Source organism: Mauremys mutica, chromosome 1, assembly GCF_020497125.1.
Source record: "Mauremys mutica isolate MM-2020 ecotype Southern chromosome 1, ASM2049712v1, whole genome shotgun sequence".
Taxonomy (NCBI): Eukaryota; Metazoa; Chordata; order Testudines; family Geoemydidae; genus Mauremys; species Mauremys mutica.
The window spans coordinates 345,085,236-345,107,224 of record NC_059072.1 but is presented as its reverse complement, the minus strand read 5'-3'; the positions used below and the strand labels follow the sequence as shown (position 1 = coordinate 345,107,224).

Genomic DNA, 21,989 nt, shown 5'->3' with positions numbered 1-21,989 from the left:
CCCTGGTGTGGCCTCTTTCCATCATGGCCTTGGAAATTTTTTCAAATGTTTTTTCATTTCGTCTTTTGGAACGGAGTTCTGTTAGCACGGAATCCTCTCCCCATACAGCGATCAAATCCAGTACCTCCTGTGCGGTCCATGCTGGAGCTCTTTTTCGATTCTCAGACTGCATAGTTACCTGTGCTGATGAGCTCTGCGTGGTCACCTGTGCTGTTCAGCTCTCCACACTGGGCAAACAGGAAATGAAATTCAAAAGTTCGCAGGGCTTTTCCTTCTACCTGGCCAGTGCATCCGACTCCAGATTGCTGTCCAGAGCGGTCACAATGGTGCACTCTGGGATTGCTCCCGGAGGCCAATACCGTCAAATTGCGGCCACACTAACCCTAATCCGAAATGGCAATATCAATTTGAGCACTACTCCCCTTGTCGGGGAGGAGTACAGATATCGATATTAAGAGCCCTTTATATTGAAATAAAGGGCTTCGTTGTGTGGACGGGAGCAGGGTTAATTCGGTTTAACACTGCTAAATTCGGTATAAATGCGTAGTGTAGACCAGGCCTTAGTATCGTTAGCAAACTTTATAAGTGTACTCTCTATGCCATTATCTAAATCATTGATTAAGATATTGAACAGAACTGGACCCAGAACCAATCCCTGCGGGACCCTTCTCGATATGCCCTTCCAGTTTAATGACTCTTATACTTGCTCCATCTAATTTGTATTTCCCTAGTTTATTCATGAGAAAGTCATAAAAGACACTATCAAAAGCCTTACTAAAGTCAAGATATATCACATCTATGGCTTCCCTCCCCCATCCACAAAGCTTGTTCCCTGTCAAAGAAAGCTATTCATTTGGTTTAACACGATTTGTTCTTGACAAATCCATGCTGAGTGTTACTTATTACTTTATTCTCTTCTAGGTGTTTACAACTTGATTGCTAAATTATTTGCTTCATTATCTTTCCAGGTACTGAAGTTAAGCTGACTGGTCTGTAATTCCTCGGGTTGTCCGTATTTCCCTTTTTATAGATGGACACTATATTTGCCCTTTTCAGTCCTCTGGAATCTCTCCAATTTTTATTTGATTTTTTTTTACTTTTCGAAGATAATCGCTAATGGCTCAGATATCTCCTCAGTCAGCTCCTTGAGTATCCTAGGATGTATTTCATCAGGCCCTGACTGAAGACATCTAATTTGTCTAAGTAATTTTTAACTTGTTCTTTCCCTATTTTAGCTTCTGATTCTACCTCATTTTCACTGGCATTCATTAAATTAGATGTCCAATTGCTACAAAACTTTTTGGTGAAAACTGAAACAAAAAAGTCATTTAGCACTTCTGCCATTTCCACATTTCTGCTGTTGTTTTTCCCTCTTCATCGGGTAACAGGCCTACCCTGTCCTTGGTCTTCCCCTTGCTTCTAATATATTTGTAGAATGTTTTCTTGTTACCCTTTATGTCTCTAGCTAGGTTAATCTCATTTTGTGCTTTGGCCTTTCTAATTTTGTCCCTACATACGTGTGTTATTTATTTATATTCATCCTTTGTAATTTGACCTAGTTTTCACTTTTTGTAGGACTCTTTTTCTGCATTTCAGATCCTTAAAGATCTCCTGGTTAAGCCCAGGTGGTCTCTTGCCATACTTCCTATCTTTCCTGCGCAGTGGGATAGTTTGCACTACAATTGCAGAGTTGAGACCCACGTGTCCTACAACAAATTAACCAAACATAAATAACTAAGAGTCAATAGCTAAAAGGAAAGGGGACAGGAGGAAGAATTATTCTGAATGGTCAAACGGAGTGCGGGAATGCATCTAGAAAGGATGGAACAGCCTTAAAAATTGGATATATTTTTTCTCAAACATTCTAAAAAGAAAGGCCAGCAATACAGAATTGTTATTCTCTAGTAAACTACTAACCCCGAAAGCCAAAGTTTCCCCAGCTAGTAATGAAGTCAAGGGGAGTACAGGTGCTCAGCATTTCACAGGATTGGACCCACACATAGGCACAACTTGGCTCCAGAAATGTAATAGCATGACTGTTTCATGGGTAGGCAATGCTTCCAAATCTGAACCCCTAATCCCATGAACGTTCTTATTTACATGCAGTATCACTTGAGAATTGATTTTTGCCACAGTCTGTAGACACTGACATATTTTTTTAAAAAATTACTAAGGATCACTGTCCCATGATGCAGTTTTCTCCATCTCATAATTCCAAAGGCTTCCAGCTGCATTTCGTGCCATTTTTCAACTGCCCCTGTAAAATGTGTGCCCGCCATCTCTACCTGAAAACATGGATCTTACACTGCTCACCTGTCTTGTGATGAGTGTTATGAACACAACGCAGCTGATCCTGCAGTATTTCACAAGCTGCAAATCTGAACAGGAATCTGTGCTGCCTGCCCTGCTGTGTGTCATGGAAAGAAGCAATTCATGATGGATGTTGACATTCACGGAGCAGCTACACACAGTGGACCGTTGCTATTGGGCTCGGGAAACAAGCACCAAGTGGTGGGATCGGATTGTGATGCAGGTATGGGATGATGAGCAGTGACTGCAGAACTTTTGGAGGCACAAAGCCACCTTCCTTGAACTCTGTGTGGAGCTTGCCCCTGCATTGCAGCACAATGACACCAAAATGAGAGCTACCCTAACGGTGGAAAAGTGAGTGGAAATCACTGTGCGGAATCTCGCATCTCCAAACTGCTACCGCTCAGTTGCAAATCAGTTTGGAGTTGGGAAGTCCACAGTGGCAGTTGCGTTCATGCAAGCCCGCAGAGCCATTAATCACCTTCCGCTACGAAGGGCTGTCACTCTGGGCAATGTGTGGGAAATAGTGGATGGCTTTGCAGCAATGGGATTCCCTAACTGTGGCAGGGTGATAGATGGCACCCATGTCCCAATTTTGGGCCCAGACCATCTTGCGATGGAGTACATCAACAGAAATGGCTACTTCTCTATAGTATTGCAGGTGCTGGCAGATCACCAGCTAAGTTCCCTCTAAGCTGCATGGCCGCGCAGCAGGCTTCAAGGACCATGCAGGCAGGGAGAGGTGCCTCTCCCTCGGCCCCCGCCCTGGAGCTCCCACAGCGAGAAAGGACTGTGGGGGTCCTCTCTTTCCGCTGCAGCCCTGGGACAGCCTGCACCTCAAACCCCTCATCCCCAGCCCCACCCCAGAGCCCGCACCCCCAACCAGAGTCCTCACCCCCCACACCCCAACCCTCTGCCCCAGCCCTGAGCTCCCTCCCACACGCTGAACCCCTCGGTCCCACCCTCACCACACATCACCGCCATATCGGTGCACATAACAACATTCATTCCGTACATGGATGTAAAAAATTAGAGGGACTATTGATCACCAGGGTCATTGCATGACACACACATCTTCAGGAACCCTGGCCTGTCTAGAAAGCTGTATGCAGGGACTTTCTTTCCAGACCAGAAGATTCCAATAGGGGATGTGGAAATGCCCACATTGATTCCGGGAGACCCATTCTACCCCTTACTCCGTTGGCTTATGAAGCCATACACTGGAAATCTTGACAGCAGCATGGAGAACTTCAATAACAGGCTCAGCAGATGCAGCATGACTGTAGAATGTGCATTTGGCAGATTAAAGGGTTGTGGTGCTGCCTTTTTGGCAGGTTATACCTCAGTGAGGAAAATATTCCCCTGGTCATAGCAGCCTGCTGTGCTCTGCATAACGTATGTGAAGCCAAGTGAGAAAAGTTTCCCCAGGGATGGAGCGTTGAGGTGAATCACCTGGCAGCTGATTTTAAGCAGCCAGACACCAGGGCTATTTGAGGGGCTCAACAGGGGGCTATTTGAAACAGGGAGGCTTTGAAGCAACGTTTTGACAATGAGCCCCAGTGACATGTCTTTCTGTAATGAACTGAGCCAGGCATTATTTACTTGCCACCCTGAATGACCCCTGTAATGATCCCTGCTTGAGCGGTAATTGTAGTCTGTAAATGTGGTGATTGCCATGGTGTTTGAATTACTGGTGCAACCACCGGGACTTGACAGTGAGCAGCATTCACTGAAGTGAGGATCTCACAGCTACATGTAAGTCCAGCTGTCATTATGAAAAACGTCCCAAGGGGTGGAGTGCAAGGGGTACTGTGACGGGCCGGGAACATGAGAGGAATTGGCGGGGGGAGTTTGGGGACGGCAAGGAAGGCATTTCTGTATGGGCTACAGGGAGAGTCAAGCACACATGTTCCACCTGCAGCCCAATCAGGAACCTCAGCATCTCTGTTGGGTCCTCCATGAGCTTTATTATCCGCTCCTGACCCTGCCTTCTCTCCTAGCTGTCCATTTTTAGTTTCTTGTTTATTGTCTCTCTTCACGCTCTGTGCTTGCTGTCGGCCTGATCTCACAATTGCAGCAATTCCCAAAACATGTCCTCCTTACTCCGCCTTGTTCGCCTCCTTATCTGACAGAGGCACTACACCAGTGTGTAAGGGCACATCTGCAGAAGCAAAAGAGTCAGTATTGTGTGTGCACTCGCAGTCTTAAATCATAAAAGTTATATACACCTCTTTCTCACTTTCCCTTGGCAAGCATGCAGCATGGCCAGAAGACTAAACATGATGAATTCAGCCCAGGGAGCGGGTGCAAGATGAGACAGGATCTCGGTGGTTTAAAAAAGGGCTCCATATAAGTGCCTAGGGATATTACTCTGAATATTGGCACAGTTTTCCACAGGCAGGGGTGATTGAAGCTGAAATCACACTACCGAGGGTAACTGAAGAAGCAAGGGTGCATCTCCTGCATGCATGTGGCTTCAGACTGGGTCCCTATGCTGCTCGTCTGTGTGCTGCTTTGGTTCGTCCAGAAGTAATTGCCGATTGGCATGGCAAAGTTTCCTACAGTGGAGGAAGAAACAAAGCAGCTCTGCCAAGGAAGCTTTGGCAGAGGATTGAGAAGTATCTGCAGGAAAGTTTCCTAGAGATCTCTATGGCGCATTCCTGGAAGATCTTGGATGTGCATTAACAAACTTTTTTGCAAGGTCCCCACTGCATAGCTGCACAGGGGAATGCAAAAAAGATGCAAGTTAATTTTGATCCCTTCTCCCGCATGCACCGTGTAACAAAATAAAGGACCCCTCTACCTGATGTAAGCAGCATGTTTTCAGCACCACACCAGAGCAATGATTGGCCTACCTTGCTTTCTAGTATGCCTGCCTCAGCTCCTTGATCTTAGCACGGCATTTCTGAGTGTCCCTTTCTTGCCCCTTGTCATCCATGCTACAAGCAATCTGCTCATAGGTGTCAAAGTTCATGCAGCTGGATCGGAGCTGCAGCTGCACAGCCTCCTCCCCCACAGACCCAGCAGCTCTGGAGTATTCCATGCGAGAATTGGTTTGCTGCAGAAAGCCGGCATGGTCAGCTGGGTAGGTGTGATGTGAGCTGTCCATGCTGAGCAAACAGGAAGTGGAATTTCAAAAATTCCTGGGGCTTTAAAAGGGGAGGGGTGCATGCCTGTGTACCTGGCTGCAGGGCAGCAGAGTAGAAACTGCTTACCAAAGCGGTCATGATGGGCATTGTGGGACACCTCCTGGAGGCCACGTATGGCAACATAAACAAGTGCCCTGTCTACACTGAGGCTGCATCGCTCTAACTTTGTCACGAAAAGCTCTATGCCAGTCTTTGAGGTGGTTTTATTATGTCGCCATAGCAGGAGAGTTAAATCAGTGGGAGGAGCATTGTTGTGTGTACACCTCCACTATTTTGTCAACGAAACCTGATTTTGTTGACAAAACTATGTAGTGTAGACAAGACCTAAGTTTCAACTTCTAGCCAGGAAAGAGACAACTGAAATATTTCCCTCTAAACAGGATGACACCTCACTTTTTTAATTCAATAATTCAACAGAAACTGAGCAGCAAAGAATGAATGCATCTCCACATACTTGAAGATTTGGCTGCACATACTTGAAGCTTGGTGGGGAAGGGATAGCTCAGTGTTTTGCACACTGGCCTGCTAAACCCAGGGTTGAAGGGGCCACTTAGGGATCTGGGGCAAAATCAGTACTTGGTCCTGCTCATGAAAGCAGGGGGCTGGACTTGATGACCTTCCAGTTCTATGAGATAGGTATATCTCCATTTATTTGTATTTACTTCATGAAATCACTTTGGAGGCAGATCCTCAGCTGGTGTAGATCAGCATAGCTCCATTGAAATCCATTGAGTTACACCAATTTACACCAGCTACACCTCAGGCACTAGTTATTTCTATCTTCATACCACAAATTGGACACAATTTTTTTGAACATCTCATAGCAAAGGTTATTGAAGTTTAAACCCATCCAAATCAAAGAATCATACTGTGTGCTTTTGTAATCTGTTTCTCGGTAATATTAAATAACCCAGAAGGTTCTAAAAGCAGCTCTGAGGCCTCTGGAGCCATGGCTTTTTGATAGGATTTTTGTCAGCCTTGTTAAAAGCTTTCAGTATGACAATTATGCAAGGCTTTAATGCTCCAAGGCAGCTCTGAGATTATCTCAGCAAAAAAATTGGGTGGCTGACCCATCTTCTCTCCCAACACACAGGATTTCTGTAGCAATGTAATAGGTACAAATCTGTGCTACTAACATAATTGTACAGAATATCAATCGCACTCAGGCAAATCTTCAAACTAGTGTTTGTCCTCAACCACAAAGGTTACTGCCTAAGGTCTCCTCAGAGACAATAGTCTTGTGATTAAAATGATACAGCACTGGTCACGAGAGAGTCATCCTTTATTCACAGGCAGAGACTTTTTTGCATAGTAGTATCTCAAACAGTGCAGGAGAAAACATGTCAGATAGGTTTTTATTTAGTCCAAACACTGCTCAGTTATTCAGGACATTATTAAAATAGGAAACAAGATTCACACAGAAAAATATATTTTAATTTTTAAACAGGGAGCAATTTAAACTGAACTTATTTGGCTGGAAGGCGCCATTCCAGTATGGGTTTCTAGCATCAGAATGATCAGAGAGGTACATGTCTTCAAACCCACTGAAGAAAACAGTGGGGATCTAAACGGTGTCTGGTATCAAACCACATCCCTGAATGTGGACGGGGGGAAGAGGCGAGGGGAAGATCCTTAAATAGTTTATTTCATTTTTATTAATTATTGAGAGATTTCTGTGAGCACAATTAACAAGTAAATATTCAACATGGTACAGATTCCCCCACTGCAGCACTCATTCAATATAGGAAATACTTCCAAAAGGGCTATACCAAGGTCTTGGCTTCATTTCCAGTGACCACTGCAATCTGAAAAACTAACTAAGCTAGATCTTCTGCTGTCATTGAGGCACATTTGGAGCAGCTCACAAGGGAGGAGGGCAAAGGTGGCTCTGATTCACGGTGATATTCAAATGAGCCTGGAGCCTGGTCCCCAGCGCAACTTCCAGCAGATTTAGGGTTGCTCAAAATGAAGCTTCTCAGCCCACAAACCCAAGTCTAGAAGCAGGGGACGGCCCCAATCACCGCCCCCTTCTTCCAGAAATGCTCTGTATGCCAGGGGCTGAGAAGGGAGAGCATAGAACTGCTGTCTACGCTGCCCAGAAATCCCCTTCGCACCAGGAGATCTTCAGAGATCCACTTAAGCATGTTTTCTGGCTGCTTTGGGGCTTAGAGCAGCCAGAGCAGACCTTAAAAATCATCCCTGATATATTTAAAGCTAGGTCTGGAGTGAGTGCAAGATACTCAGCCTTCCTAGTGTGTCTTCTTTGTTTCTGTGCCAGGCTGAAAATTTGGGGGCCTGATCCCTCAAAGCCGTACTCACACAATACTCACATGAGTAATAAAGCGTCACTGACCCTCCAAACCCACAGCACTCAACAAAGACAGAGAAACCCAAACCATTCAGCTTGAGACTAATAGGAGAAAAGGCTTTTTTCAGTGCTGGTTCCTGACCAGTGGAACAATCAGACTGGAGGAGCTCAGAATGTGGTCTACAGCCTATCCTGTATCCACTGAGGACAATGGCAAAATCTCTATTAGCTTCAATGGGGGCAGAAGCGAGCTACTAATCTGTCCGCTTTTGAAGACCCATCCAAAACCCACCATTATAGAAAAGAGAAGCCAAGAATATGTCATGCAAGAAATATTTGGAATGTTTTTCCCTCATCCCTACTGTATTTCATATAAACATTTTTGCAAGTGTAAACCTGACTGAACAGTGGATAAAATTTGAATAAATTTGCCCTCTCACAAGCCTGCAATGCCTGATAAAAGTCTGGACATTTCAAGCTTCTTTCAAAATGCATCCCGGTACTAGTCCATGCACTGAATAGCCAAAGAAGTAAAAGGCTACCAACGTGTATTTCAAGCCAGTTTTAAAGCCTTGTTTCTTATAACAATTGCACTAGGAAAAGTTAAAAGACCTGCCTATTTCTTGCTGAGGAGTATGTGCTGCTATCTGTTTGCCTGTGGAGCTACAATTACTGTTAATGAGAGTTATGTTCACTCACTGATGGGAGAATATAAACCAGGATTTTTTTATTTAAGAACAGAAGTGTTGCATATGAGGACTTTAGCTTAGGGCTCAGAGGAAGTGAAGGAGTTCTTCAAGTGTAAAGAAAGAGATCAGTTATGTCCTAATGGGAGATTTCAAAGACAGGGTTTGAAATCTGTCTCTGATGGGGATGATGGTCTGCATATATCAGAAGGAGAGGTGAAGAAATACATGGATCAGATTGAGGTTACAATTCTATTTAAGTCAAAGATGTGATGCCATGAACCCTGCCTATGTCAGAGTCAGGGATAGAAATTTGGCTGTGTGATATATAAGAGTGGAAGTCTGCTTTATTGAAGACAGACCAGTGGGTGAGGCAATATCTTTTATTGGACCAACTTCTGTTGGTGAGGGAGACACCCTCCAGTCATAGGGAGGAAAGGAATGGGTGGGAGGAGCAGCTGGGAGACGGGGGGGATTGTTATGGGTTATAGATCGGTGTAATAAGCCATAAATTCTCTTTAGTCCATGATTTTTAGGGTCTAGCTAAGGGCATGTCTACACTGGCACAGTTACAGCACCGCTCAGAGAGCACTGAAGGGAAACCACTGTCGTATGTTCACACTGTCAGCTGCCTGCGCAATAGCGTGTTCACACTTGCAGCACTTGCAGCGCTATTCAGAGCGGTGCACTCTGGGCAGCTATCCCACAGAGCACCTCTTTCTCTTCTCCCACTAAGAGTTGTGGGAAGGTGGAGGGGGTCGCTGGGCATCCTGGGTCCTGTCCCAATGACCCGTGATGTATTGCTTTGCACCCCAGCAATCCCTGTGCTTTCAACAGTTTGTGTACTGCGCACCCTGCCTCTTCGGGCTGCAGGAATGGATCCTGAACTGTTGATCAGTATGCTGCTTGCTCTGACCAACACGTTGTGACATTGCACTCTATATGATTTTATGAAACTATGCTGATGAGTGTGAATATAATGTAACTAAAATATGCTTCATGCAAAAGGTCTCTTGTAAGGTATCATTACAAAGCTTATAATCTACTGAGTGCAGTCATCCTATTTGTATGGATGTAACACTCTTGTTTCTGAAACTCAAAATATGAAATATAACTCTGAGGGCCTATTGCAATTATGCAAAGTGTGGGCCATTAATGGTGGTTTGGAATCTTGATGGCTCCCATCAACCAGGACAATTGACTGTAGATGGCTCTGTTTTACTTGTAAGTCTTCCTGTATACCTGTGTGCTGGCAAGTGGGTAATGAAGTCTTACAGTGACATGTGATCATGTCACCTGAACTGGAATCCATCTTTAACCTGGTGTTTTTCCATTGAGAAGGAGGGATGGGAACCCAGAGGGACAAAGGATTCCCACCTTAAGCAAAAATATATAAGTGGGTGGAACAGAACAAATGGGGCGGCCCTCATGAGAAATCTCCTAGCTACAATTGCTCCAAGCCGGGGCTCGCCTGGTGCGTGGAGCAGGCCTGGCCACCGGGAAAGATGCGCTGAGACCACTGCACACATCACCGAGAAAACAGAAAGGGGACTTTCAAAATTCCAAAAGAATTTACGAGGTGGGGATGACGCTTGGTCACCTGAGGGTAGGGCAGTAGAATTCAAACCGATGACCAGAGACATGAGAACAGGCATTGTGGGACACCTCCTGGAGGCCAATTGCAGCACTGTATTCAAGCAGGGTGTCTACATTGGCACCGTGGCGCTGTAACCCCGGCACAGAAAGGTGTACGCCTCTCGTTGCGGTGGGGTTTTTTACAGCACTACAACTACGCAGTTTCTGTGCACTAAGTGGCTTGGCCGTGTGTACACCTCGGGAGTTACAGCACAGAAAGCTGCTTTACTGAGCAGAATCTTGCCTGTGTAGACAGGGCCTAAGTGATGAATGGCTCATCTTTTGAAAGTGTTGTGCACGTTTCCTTTGAGAATGAGGACTGATAGGTCAGACATCAGTATTGCCAACTCCAAATATTCAAAAATCATGAGTCAATCTCCCTAAAAATCATGAGATTGGCTTTAGATTATGAGATTATGTAAAAATAATACTTTTGGTGGGGGGGGTTGCCGTCTGTTTTTTGAGTTTTAGGGTGCACTGGAATCACATTTTGAAGCTTTCTCTGCAGTCATGAGGGCTATAAACTTACTTTATCTTTAAGAATGTAGGCTGAAATAATCACATATCCACTTGACTCCAGGAGCTGGGGCTTTAAGGAAAATAATAATAATCATGAGACTCATGACAAAATCATGAGAGTTGGCAACACTGAAAGTGATTACTTTGTGAAAAGTGATCACCCACAGGTGATAGCGTGTTTTTGTCTTTTATCATTGTCCTGTGTGAGTTCATTCGAGAGTGTAGGATTGTCTTGTTTCAACCATATAATTGCTACTGGGGCATTTACTGCACTGGATGAGATACACCATATGTTGTGATAGGCATGTGTAGGACCCATAAAAACAAGCCTGGGAGCTGGATTACTTTGCAAGTTGCATTGTTCCTTAGGTCAGAGAAGGATCCCTCCTCTCATTTGCATCAGTATAAATTAGGAGTAATTCTATTCAAATCACTGGAATTAGTCTAGTAGGAGTCAGTCCTAATTTATACCTGTGCAAGTGAAAGTGAAGAGTCCTTAATTTACTTTTCAATCAAAACAAAGAGAAGCATTTTTGTTTATAATTAATAATAGAGAGTTTGATTGATCTGATATTAAAAACTATGTCTATGTTCAGAAATTTGTTATCAAATTTACATGCTGTTTAAGTCTTGGATGAATACAATTTCTACAGTTAGGATAGAAGGTCATCAAGGCTAAAAAAACCCACAGTTATTAGCACATTGCTTTCACCTAGGAACAGAAAAAAAAAGTTTTTTCTAATAAGATATAATCTATTTCAGACATACACAATTCAAATATCAGGTTTCAGAGTAGTAGCTGTGTTAGTCTGTATCCACAAAAAGAATAGGAATACTTGTGGCACCTTAGAGACTAACAAATTTATTGTAGCAGCTTATGCTACAATAAATTTGTTAGTCTCTAAGGTGCCACAAGTACTCCTGCTCTTTTTACAATTCAAATATGTAAATCAAGTCATTCTGAAAACCAAGTTAAAAGTACTAGAAAGTCATTTCAGCAGACTGATACGATGACTGAAAATTTAGTGCAAGAGCCTCATAACACACCCAGCACCTAAACAAATACAGTAGGAATGAAAAGAGTTCTTGCAGGAAAAATCTTACATGATTTTTTTCCTTTATTGAAGGTCACAGAAGCTGTGGGAAATGGTGAATGATGTCTTAGGTAGAGGTGTGTAGAATTGTTCAAAGCCCGATTTTCAAATGCTGATGTCTAAGCTAGGAGGTCTCGTTTTGCATCTGGGTTTTCAAATTAGCACTTAGGAATTTGAAAAATATATTAAGTCCCTCAGTATTTCATGCACTGAGGAATAAATGAAAAGGGCAAAAAGAATGTAAGACATCCAAAGAAACAAGTTTGAGAATAGGACTCCTAGCCTCCAAACAGAGTGAAATCCAGTTGCATGGCTATTTTTGTGTCTGTGAATTGACCGCACTTGGCATAGTACAGCTAGAGACAGTGAAAGTTTCTCCACAGTATCCTCCAAAACATATAAATCTTTACTATTCTAATCCTGGACCTTCCCTTTCTTCAGCACAGACTGCCAGTCACATCAATTTATGTGCTGTTGTGATGCAACTAAAAAACCCTCTATGTTTGTCAGCAGGTGTAAGAAATACAAGTATAAAATATAATCAGTCACATAGTCTTGCTCATACCTGCCCTACCCTGGATTGCAATCCACTCTTTGAGGAGCTGAATTTGTATCTCTGGTCTGCACAAAGATGGGGTTATTGCTATACAGTCAATAGACCACTCTGTTGGTGGCTAAATGGGACATCGTGACTGTCTGTTGTCCACAACTATCAATACAACAGTTCCTACATCCCCTCTTCATACAGCATCCTCACTCGCTACTCTGGCATACAGATGACCTGCAATGGACGAAATGTCCAGAGGAGGTTGGGGTCAGAGAGGCAGGAAAAAAGACTTATTTGGTACCTGGCTCCCTACCGTGGAACTCATTTCCACAGATCCAAGTGACAGCGAAACTCACGACCTTCAGGACCAATTGAAAAAACTCAATTCTTCCATTTAGAGTTCCCATAACTAGAAAAAGAAGAAGGTCAGAGAAAGAGAGGAGGGGAAAAAGGAGAAGTAGGTGTATTTAAAGTCACTCTCTCCTGGAAGAAGGGAAGGATTTAAGTTAGACCACATCATTCTTCATAACCTTTCTAAATTTTGTTAGGCAGTCAGATGAAGAGCATGGTGTAAATTCACTCACACACACACTCAAATAAATCTATCTTAAGAAATCATCCAAGGGACCAAACACAAATATTTTGTCTCTTAAAGATGGCTTCAACTATAGGTCAAAAAGAAATATATTGGAATTCTTGTGAATACTTTAATGAGTTTACTTAAAGACAGATGCTTGTCTATTAGAAGTAGCCTTGATTGTGTGTATATATAATTAATTGCTAAACACTTTCAGAACATGATGTGCTTCTGTTTGAAGTCAAGATTTATTCTAAGTCTTTGATATCTTTTCTTCTTTCCAAGCCCTTTCTCCCTTTGCTGAGGTAAGTAAACACCTTCAACAAAGGCCTCATCTAAAACAGGATGCTGTTTATAATTAGTTGTGACATGGCATGAGCTGCCTCAGAAGAGTTCAGATACATTATCTCCAAACACAACAGCATGCCTCCAAACTCGGCAAGTCTACCAGGAATGGGCAAAACATGAGCAATCCATAGTTTAGGTTCAGATTTGATAACTGTCCAAAAATTGAGATGTTTATCTGAACCTACCTCTTGAGTCTGCAAATCCTTATTAAAACAGGGACACCCAAGTTATCTCATCTAGCAGTGACAGTGTCAAGCAAGCACACAGCAAATTGCCTCAAGATCAGAGGCCTTGGTATAACCACAGACAATTTAGGAAGCTGATCTGTGGGCTGTCTGTCCATGAAATTCACTTCTTCACCCATGTGCATTTCTTTGTTCCTTCTTGCTCCATATTCTTCATAAGGAACTCAGAGAGTAAAGTGATGGGTCAAAGATAGGTCTTGTAACAATAAGCATGGGGATTACAAACAGCCAGATGACTGAACATCACGCTAATTCTCAAGTGCTGGAACCCATACGCAGCACAGAACACTATGAAACCTTCCAGTGCCATCTCTGCTTCACGGTATCAGCAGAAATATGCAGCATTAATACACCTCAAAGGCTAAGACAATGGTCATTTATCAGCCTGGTGGCAACTTACAACATCAGACTGAAGTGGTGTTTTACACCATGTGTGAGCCAAGCAATCACTATTCTTATATGCATAATGGTGTCTAAATAAATAACATGCACTCAAGCACAGATTTTGCTCTGGCAGCAGGTGTGGTATTGGGGACTGCACCTTTAAGGGCTGAGCTCCCCAGACAGAGAGTCTATGCAGAGCACCACAACGCTCTTGTTGTTAGGCACAGCCAACCACACAGAATAAAGTAGAGCTCTTGCAAGCACCTTAAGTACTGAGTGATCGCGGAGCACCATATGTAATCCAAAACTAAAAGAGATTAAGAAAATCCCGAGTGGAAGAATGGAGCCGTGCTGAAACTCTCTGGAAATGTGAAAGACTGGAGAAAGGTTACACAGCACTTCACTCTGCAATCAGTTGGTGCCAGGAAAAAGAAAGACATTCACAAGAGAGACTTACTAAAAGATTTTTAAAAATTATTAAAGCTAATGTTAAAAAAGAATAGAATACACAGGTTAAGAAATGAGGGTCTGTACATCTGGGTATAGTGCTTAGATTATCCACAAATACAAAGTTTGTTTTAAAAGTCATCCGGTACATATAGTACATAATCAGCAATAACCTAAATTTAGGTGAATAAATTTAACAATACAGTTCAGACATTAGCATCCACTTATTCGGGTACATTACTCATGAAAAGTTATACACAGAGTTGGTTGTGGAAAGCAAATATATGAATGAGTGAAGGTTGTCCCGCAGTAACTGAGAATTTAGGGTAGATTGTCTGTTAGAAAATACACTCCATGAGGGAAGTATTTCAGTGACTTTCCCGAATGCGCTTCTCATTGTCAATCCAGCTCATCCCTCCTGGTATTGCCAATGTCTGGTGATGTGTTCTAGGTAGATGTCCCTCGACCACCTGATGGCATCCGACACCATGAGTTGCTGCATCAGCCGAGCGTAACGTTGACTGATTCCACATTATCTCAACAGTCGCTTGTTACTGGGGTCCCATGCGCCTACTACACCTAAACAGATAGGTGATTGCACATGTCAATTCTCTTTTTGCTAGACATGGCATTCCTGACATAGTAACCTCTAACGATTGGCCACAGTTCAGTAGGCATGTGTTTAAAGAGTTTGCAGTGAAGTGCAGGTTTAGACATGTAACAGCCAGTCTCTATTATCCTGAATCCAACAGGTTGGGGGGAAAGTGTGTCAAAATAATAACACCCCTTCTGAAAAAGCCTCCAGAGTCACACTCCAAATTTACCATGGTTATATTACAGAATGGCACCAATGAAACACGGGATGTCCCCTGCTGATGGTTTCTTCAGCAGAAAACTGAAAACAAGAAATGTCAGAGTCACTGGGGACTTGCACATGTATAAAGAGACAGATCAGGCAAAACAAAACAAGAAACCAGTCTGATTTGGAGTCCCAGGAACTCCCATCACTTCATGAAAATGATGCAGTGGGTCTCTATTATGGGAACTAAGGGTCATGAACAGCACTGATGTCACTAGGGGCTGCTCCATGATAGTATGAGCTTGTAGTACAGCTGGACATCTACTACTGAGGAGAAGGCAATGCCTCCTCCAGGCCCCAGAGGAAGGGAGATAAGGGGAATTGATTCTGCAGCTTAGCCCAAGGAAGTCTTAGACAGGCAACAGCCACCACAAGTTGAGACAACAGAGTCCCAGAACATGGAACAACCAGAAGTGGACTTGCCACCTCCTGACACCAGTAGTGCTGATGTTTGGGGAGCCTGCAGGTCCAAGCAACAATCCAGGGCACCTTAAAGAATAACTGAACACTGTTAGCAAGTTTAGTTATCAGGTTGGTTATAAGTATTTGTAACTGTGTATTAGTTAATTGTATTTTTAAGTGTTACTGTTATTAAATGTTGGCTTAGAAGGGTGATATTGGGGACTGTGACTTTAAGGGCTGAGCTTCCCAGACACAGTCTGCTCTTGTTATGCACAGCCAGTTTGGAACAAGATACAGAATCAACCAGATCTCCTGAAAGCACCTTAAGCAGTGAGTGACCATTAAACACCACAGCAGGAGTGACTGGATGTCCTAATAAAAAGGTCTTTTCCATCCCTAACATGTGTGATTCAATGACCCATGCTTTGCACACTGCTTGAACTTGTTTAATAATGAATTCCTTCAGAGTAAACTTACTATTGAAAATGTTACTATGGCAATATTTTCCATTAAAAATTAGATTTCCTGGGAGATAGAGTTAGATAAGTGCCTTGCAGGGAAAATCAGAGAATCTCATTTGGAATTCAGATGGTGGAAAGGTCCTAGATGAATAAATTCTTAGAGAAATTCAACTTGTACTATTGACTTGACTTATGTTAGCTCCTATTTAAAATGCTATAACAAGGGTTGCTCTTGGTATCAATATATATTTTGCTGTTATACTGAAAGGGCATTATAGTCACGTGTGTCAGCATCATTTAACATCTGGACTTAGAACAGCCTAAGCGATGCACATTCTGCCAGAGGCCAATTTTTCTTTCTTCTTTTTACGTTTGTGTGCAAGAAGTCATGCTGGGTGGTATTATATTAAAGCTAGCTCTTTCTTCCCACCATTGTGGTTAGACACTGGTTCACTCAGGACTGTAGCTACTCAGTGATGTTTAAACTGCAGTTATATTTAGAGCCCTGCGTGGATACAAAAATGTGAATCCGCATCCAATCTGCATTCGCCATGCTCCACTATCTGTCTTTTACCTGTATCCGCATCCGCACCCGCATCAGCAAGCCGTCTCACAGCGACGGGGGGAGGGAAGGGAGCGAGTGGGGGCGGGGTCTTGCAGGAAAGAGGCAGCGCAAGGGTGGGGACTGGTGCAAGGGGTAGAGCGGGGGTGAGGTCTCGAGCCAAAGAGGAAGTGTGGAGGCGGGGCTGAGGGGAAGAGGCATCACATTGAGGGCTTGCTCCCAGGGCTCGTGAGCAACGGCACACGGCAGCAGCAATGCATGTTGCATCACAGTGGGGCGGAGGGGTGGGGCACCGGAGCCGTGCCCACTCTAATCTCCGTGGCCAGGGGTGGGCCCTGCTGTCCAGGAGCCGGTGGGCCAGGCCCAGGACTGGGAGCGCGGCCAGCGCTGCTGGGCCAGGCCTCAGTGGTGATGCTGGCGCTGGCCGAGGAGCCCGAGCTGCTGGACAGAATGCAGCCTGGCAAGCGGTTGCTGAACAGCCCCGAACACGACCTACTGCCCAGCCCCAGCCACTGGCTGCTGCTGCTGGCCCCGAGCACACTGCGCCCCCCAGCTGCCTAAACCAGACCCTGCGGGGCCAGGCGCCACTGGTGAGTAGAGCCCTGCGCAATTGTATCTGCATCCGATCCACTACCCAAAAAAATGGTGCGTGGATTTGCAGGGCTCTCGTTATATTGTGTTTGCATTCATCTCTTCTGGAGAAGAGCACCGTCGCTGTTTAACATAATACTTCAATGCTACACAGCAGTCTCAGGCAAGAAGAATACTATAGCCAGTAGAGTATGCAAATTAGATCAGCAAAAGGTAATCGTTCAAGTTGGAATTTGTCCAAGACAATGATCAAACTTCCATATGCTGAATTAAAATGCCCTGGAGACTTCGACTACAAAGGGTCAAAGACTTTAGTTTTAAATCTGATCCAAAAAGAGCACACTCCAGCAGCTAATTTGATTCCAAAATCTGGGGCAGTACTGACTCAAAAGAAAGCGTCATCTCCTGTATCTTTCGAGGTCTCTCACCTAAACATTGGCCAAACTCAGCCCTGCATAACGTGTAAGTTAAAGGAGGCCTGGCTATCAGTCTGCACATCCAGCTGGGAAAAAATACTAATAGAACTAAAGAAGACACTACTGCAATCACAGTGATATAAACCAGTTCTCAATGAGGGTCTGCAGCCCCCGAGGGGGCCACAAGCTGGTTCAGGGGGGTCTGTGAAGCAGGGCCAGCGTTAGACTGGCTGTGCCCCAGGGCAGAAGCCCCCCCACACACACACCCCACAAGGCTAAAGCCACACGAAGCAGAGGCTCTGAGCCCCACTACCCAGAGCCTTCTTCCTCACCTTCCGCTGGGTCCTGGAGTTTTTATAGCCTGTTGGAGGGGAGGTCTTACAGAGTAAAAGTTGGAGAACTCCTGGTGTAGATTATGGTTTCCCAGCAACCAAAACTATACCCTGTGGTATATCAATAGCTCAGTGGTTTGAGCACTGGCCTCCTAAACCCAGGGTTGTGAGTTCAATCCTTGAGAAGGCCACTCAGGAATCTGAGCCAAAAATTGGTTCTGTTAGTGAAAGCAGGGGACTGGACTTGATGACCTTTCGAGGTCCCTTCCAGTTCTAGGAGATTGGTATATCTCCAATTATTACCTTATATCAAACCAAAAACACTCAGAAACTATGTTCATGAAGGAAGTGTATTGAGTTCTCTGTGCCAATCCACAGAGGCCATGAGTTGTTACAGCCCTCAGCAACAGAGCCTTGGTTCTTTATCTCGAGCTACAGCTGCTCATGCTTCCAGCTCTGGATGTCCCCGATTCATCCCTGGTGTGTCGGCCAAGAGGGCAGCTTTGGGGGGTTATTTTCCTGAGCCATTAGTTTAGAGCCTCCTGAGCGGTGTCTTCTTCCAATCCAATTCAAAGCAATGGAAACAAAGAAGAAAGTTTAACACCTGTTAAGCTAAAGCTACACAAATTCACACAAGGAAAAAAAATTGCACTAATGTTTTAAACAGTGAGCGTAATCAACCATTCAAACAATTTACTAGGGATGTGGTGGATTCTCCAGCATTAGATGTCTTTAAATCAAGAGTGGATATTTTTCTAAAAGCTATGTGCTATCTCAACCAGAATTTGTGTGGTAGATGCAGGAATTACTTAATGAAAGTTTATGGCCGGTATTACACAGGTCAGACTAGATCAGCATTTCTCAACCAGGGGTCCGCAAAGCAGAGTTGGCATTAGACTGGCTGGGGCCCAGGGCAGAAATCTCAGAGTCCGAAGCCCCAGTGCCCTGCAGGATAGAAGCCACGAGTCCCCCCACCCCCGCAGGGCTAAAGCCCCAAGCATTGAGCCCCAGCATCCCAAAGGGCAGAAGACCTAAATCCTCCTCTACCCGTGGGGCTAAAGCCTGCCACTCCGCAGGGCAGAAGCCCCGAGCCCCCGCCTGGCAGCTGAAGCAAGGAGTCCTAAGCCCACCCACCCCCCAGCTGAAGGGTAGGATTAAAATTCAAAATGGTCTGGACAAGCTGGAGAAATGGTCTGAAAAAAATAGGATGAAATTCAATAAGAACAAATGCAAATCACTCCACTTAGGAAGGAACAATCCGTTTTGCTCATACAAAATGGGAAATGACTACCTAGGAAGGAGCACTGCAGAAAGGGATCTGGGGGTTGTAGAGGATCACAAGCTAAAGAGGAGTCAATAGTGTAACACTGTTGCAAAATAAGCAAACATCATTCTGGGATGTATTAGCAGGAGTGTTGTAAGCAAGACACGAGAAGTAATTCTTCTGCTCTACTCCATGCTGATTAGGCCTCAGCTGGAGTATTGTGTCCAGTTCTGGGCACCATCTTTCAGGAAAGATGTGGACAAATTGGAGAAAGTGCAGAGAAGAGCAACAAAAATGATTAAAGGGAACTAACCTATACCGACTTGTCCTGAGGGGATAGGAGAGCTGTTAGTACACCCAGATCATAGAACTCCAGTTTCAGGCCCTAAAAGCAGAGTCCGCAGTGTGTATTTAACCCCAACCTCCTCCCTGAGGTTCTTCCCCAATCCCAACCTCTCATTATATGCATTGTGTATCCCACTGGAAGGTTTCCAAACACAAATCCTAGAACAGAGTGGTCTGGCCTAGGAAGAGTCCCCTGACAAGTCGTAGTGAGCTAGTATGCCTCTTTACACATACTCTGTAAACTTCAGCTCTTAACCAAAGGTGAAGTTTAGAAAGTAAGGAGCCTTTAAGGAAACCAGAATTATCTGCAGTCCACTGCATCTCAATGGACAGCCCAACACTGCATGTCTCCCTCTAGCAAATAAACCATGCCAAAGACTGGGTATTCAAAATATTTCACAATCAGCTGCTGTGATCTGACAGAGCTCCACTCAGAGATCAGAATCTTCAGCCTTACCATTAGATAGAGAATGACCAGGTGAGGCTTGACCCTGAAGTTTTGCTTCATTGGTAGAAACACTTTCAAAGCAGTCTTCAAACGCTGTTGCAAAGGTACAGGTGAGTACTTGGTCTGTTACCCAGGGTTTTCAGAGCAGTGGTAACTTAACCGTTTCATTCCAGGCGGTGTCAATGGGAACACAGAAATTCTGTCTGATGAAAGATTAATACAAGTAAGCGTGCTCTTATCTAAAAACAACAATTTATTAGATTTAAGCACACAGAGACATAATCAATAGGTTTAGTAGCAGAGGGGTAGCCGTGTTAGTCTGTATCCACAAAAACAACGAGGGGTCTAGTCACTTAAAGACTAACAGATTTATTTGGGCATAAACTTTCGTGGCTTATGCCCAAATATATCTGTTAATCTTTAAGGTGCCACTGGACTCCTCGTTGTTTCAATAGGTTTAGAACATCTCAAATAATTACCTAGAATCTGGAATGGTATTGAGCAATTTACAGCAGGCCCATGATGGCCTGTCACTTCCACGCTGGGGCGTAAGGTGTCAGGAAAAAGATCTCTCAGGATAGCTTCAGAGGACTGCTCCAAATTACACTCTATCTAGTCTTTTTATTACACTTGACTAATAGGAAAATTACATTAAATAGGCCAGATGAATGGCTGGACCTTCAGTCCTATACTGTAGAAGATGATGGGCTGAGGTTATTTTCTTTTCTGGGAGATACATCTCTATATACACACTGTATATATGAAACACACAGTAAGTTTACATTTAATGAGGGGGAAGTACTGGGTTTTTAACTCACGGTAGCAGAATCCGGGATGTCACCAAGAATCAGCCTCTCTGATTTCAGTGGCTGTCTTTGCATCATTTTGGTCAATGCCCTTAAAAAATGACACCCTCCTTACCTGCATCATTAAGAAAACTTCACCAAAATAACAGGCACATGCAAAAAAGTTCTTGACCTTCCATGCAAATGTAAAATATAGCATCACAGAGTGAAAAATGTGCTGATCTGCCTACTATTAAGCAGAGTGAAAGAAAGCACAGGGCACATCTCTGCATAGTCTAGAAATACCTTTAGAAGATATAGGGCCAAATGCAGCACTGGCCTGTACGTTCCCACTAAAGTTGATGGAGTTGTGCCTCCATACTTACACGTGCTCCATAGATCATAACAATAGATTATGTTCCTTTACGTTTTTGGCTATCAGACTGGAAAGATAATTACATACAGCTGGCTCTAGTGCTGACTGGCCAGCAGTAAACTGAGATAAATTCATATTATATTATGGTATTAGTGCTTCCCTTTTTCTGTAGATGGAAAAGAACTATGGCCATTTAAGACTTCTTTGATATATTCCCGTCTTCCTTTTAGTTATCCTGAAGATATAAGGCCAGATTCTCTCCTACAATTAGCCCCTTTTGTGCCACTCAGGTGACATGAAGCAACCAGATTCTGGCTATATTTGACCAGCTGATCATTCTCCTTACAGGGGAAGATCTCAGATAGCATAAAGTCGGCATAGACAGTGCCTATGGCACACCTTCCCCCACTGCCAATCACAATGTAGGAGGCATCAGTGGGAGAGATGTGGCCAGAGCACTAATGCTGTCTGTCACTTCTTAGCTGATAGATCATCCCTTGAGGATTTCTGGCAGCTGGCAGGAGTCAGAGCGGACCACGAGGCTGTTTTAAATTATGCCGGGGCTAGAGTTTGAGCTGTGGAAGGTGGAGAATAAGGGAGCTAGAGCCAGTTTCGATAGCCCTCCCTCCCACTTCTCCTGCACTGAACAGATATCAGCATGAGAGAAATTAGCCCATCATTCTGATTAGGTATTTCCTGAAAGTACTATTTATTTGCCCAATTAAAACTGGATGCATTTGAATGAATACTTTGCCTAAGCGAGTCCAACAGTAAAAATGTGAAGGCTCTCAGATATTAGGACGATGAGTATGGTATAAACAGACAAATAGTATTCTATTGATGCAGAGGACCTGCATTTACCACTATCTCAGTTACTAGCAACCAAAATCAAGAAAAGA

At 44.0% G+C, this 21,989-nt stretch overlaps 1 long non-coding RNA gene across 2 annotated transcripts in view; it reads right to left on the bottom strand.

Annotated features, from left to right (window-relative positions):
- Positions 1 to 18,230: 18,230 nt before the first annotated feature.
- The window catches only part of LOC123361959, an 87,678-nt gene continuing 83,919 nt past the window's right edge, over positions 18,231 to 21,989 (bottom strand). For both annotated transcript variants that reach the window (XR_006576301.1, XR_006576300.1), the window contains 2 exons: positions 19,939 to 20,132; positions 18,231 to 18,428 (listed from right to left, as the gene is read on the bottom strand). This is a non-coding gene — a long non-coding RNA (uncharacterized LOC123361959). The remainder of the gene's footprint in view (positions 18,429 to 19,938; positions 20,133 to 21,989) is intronic.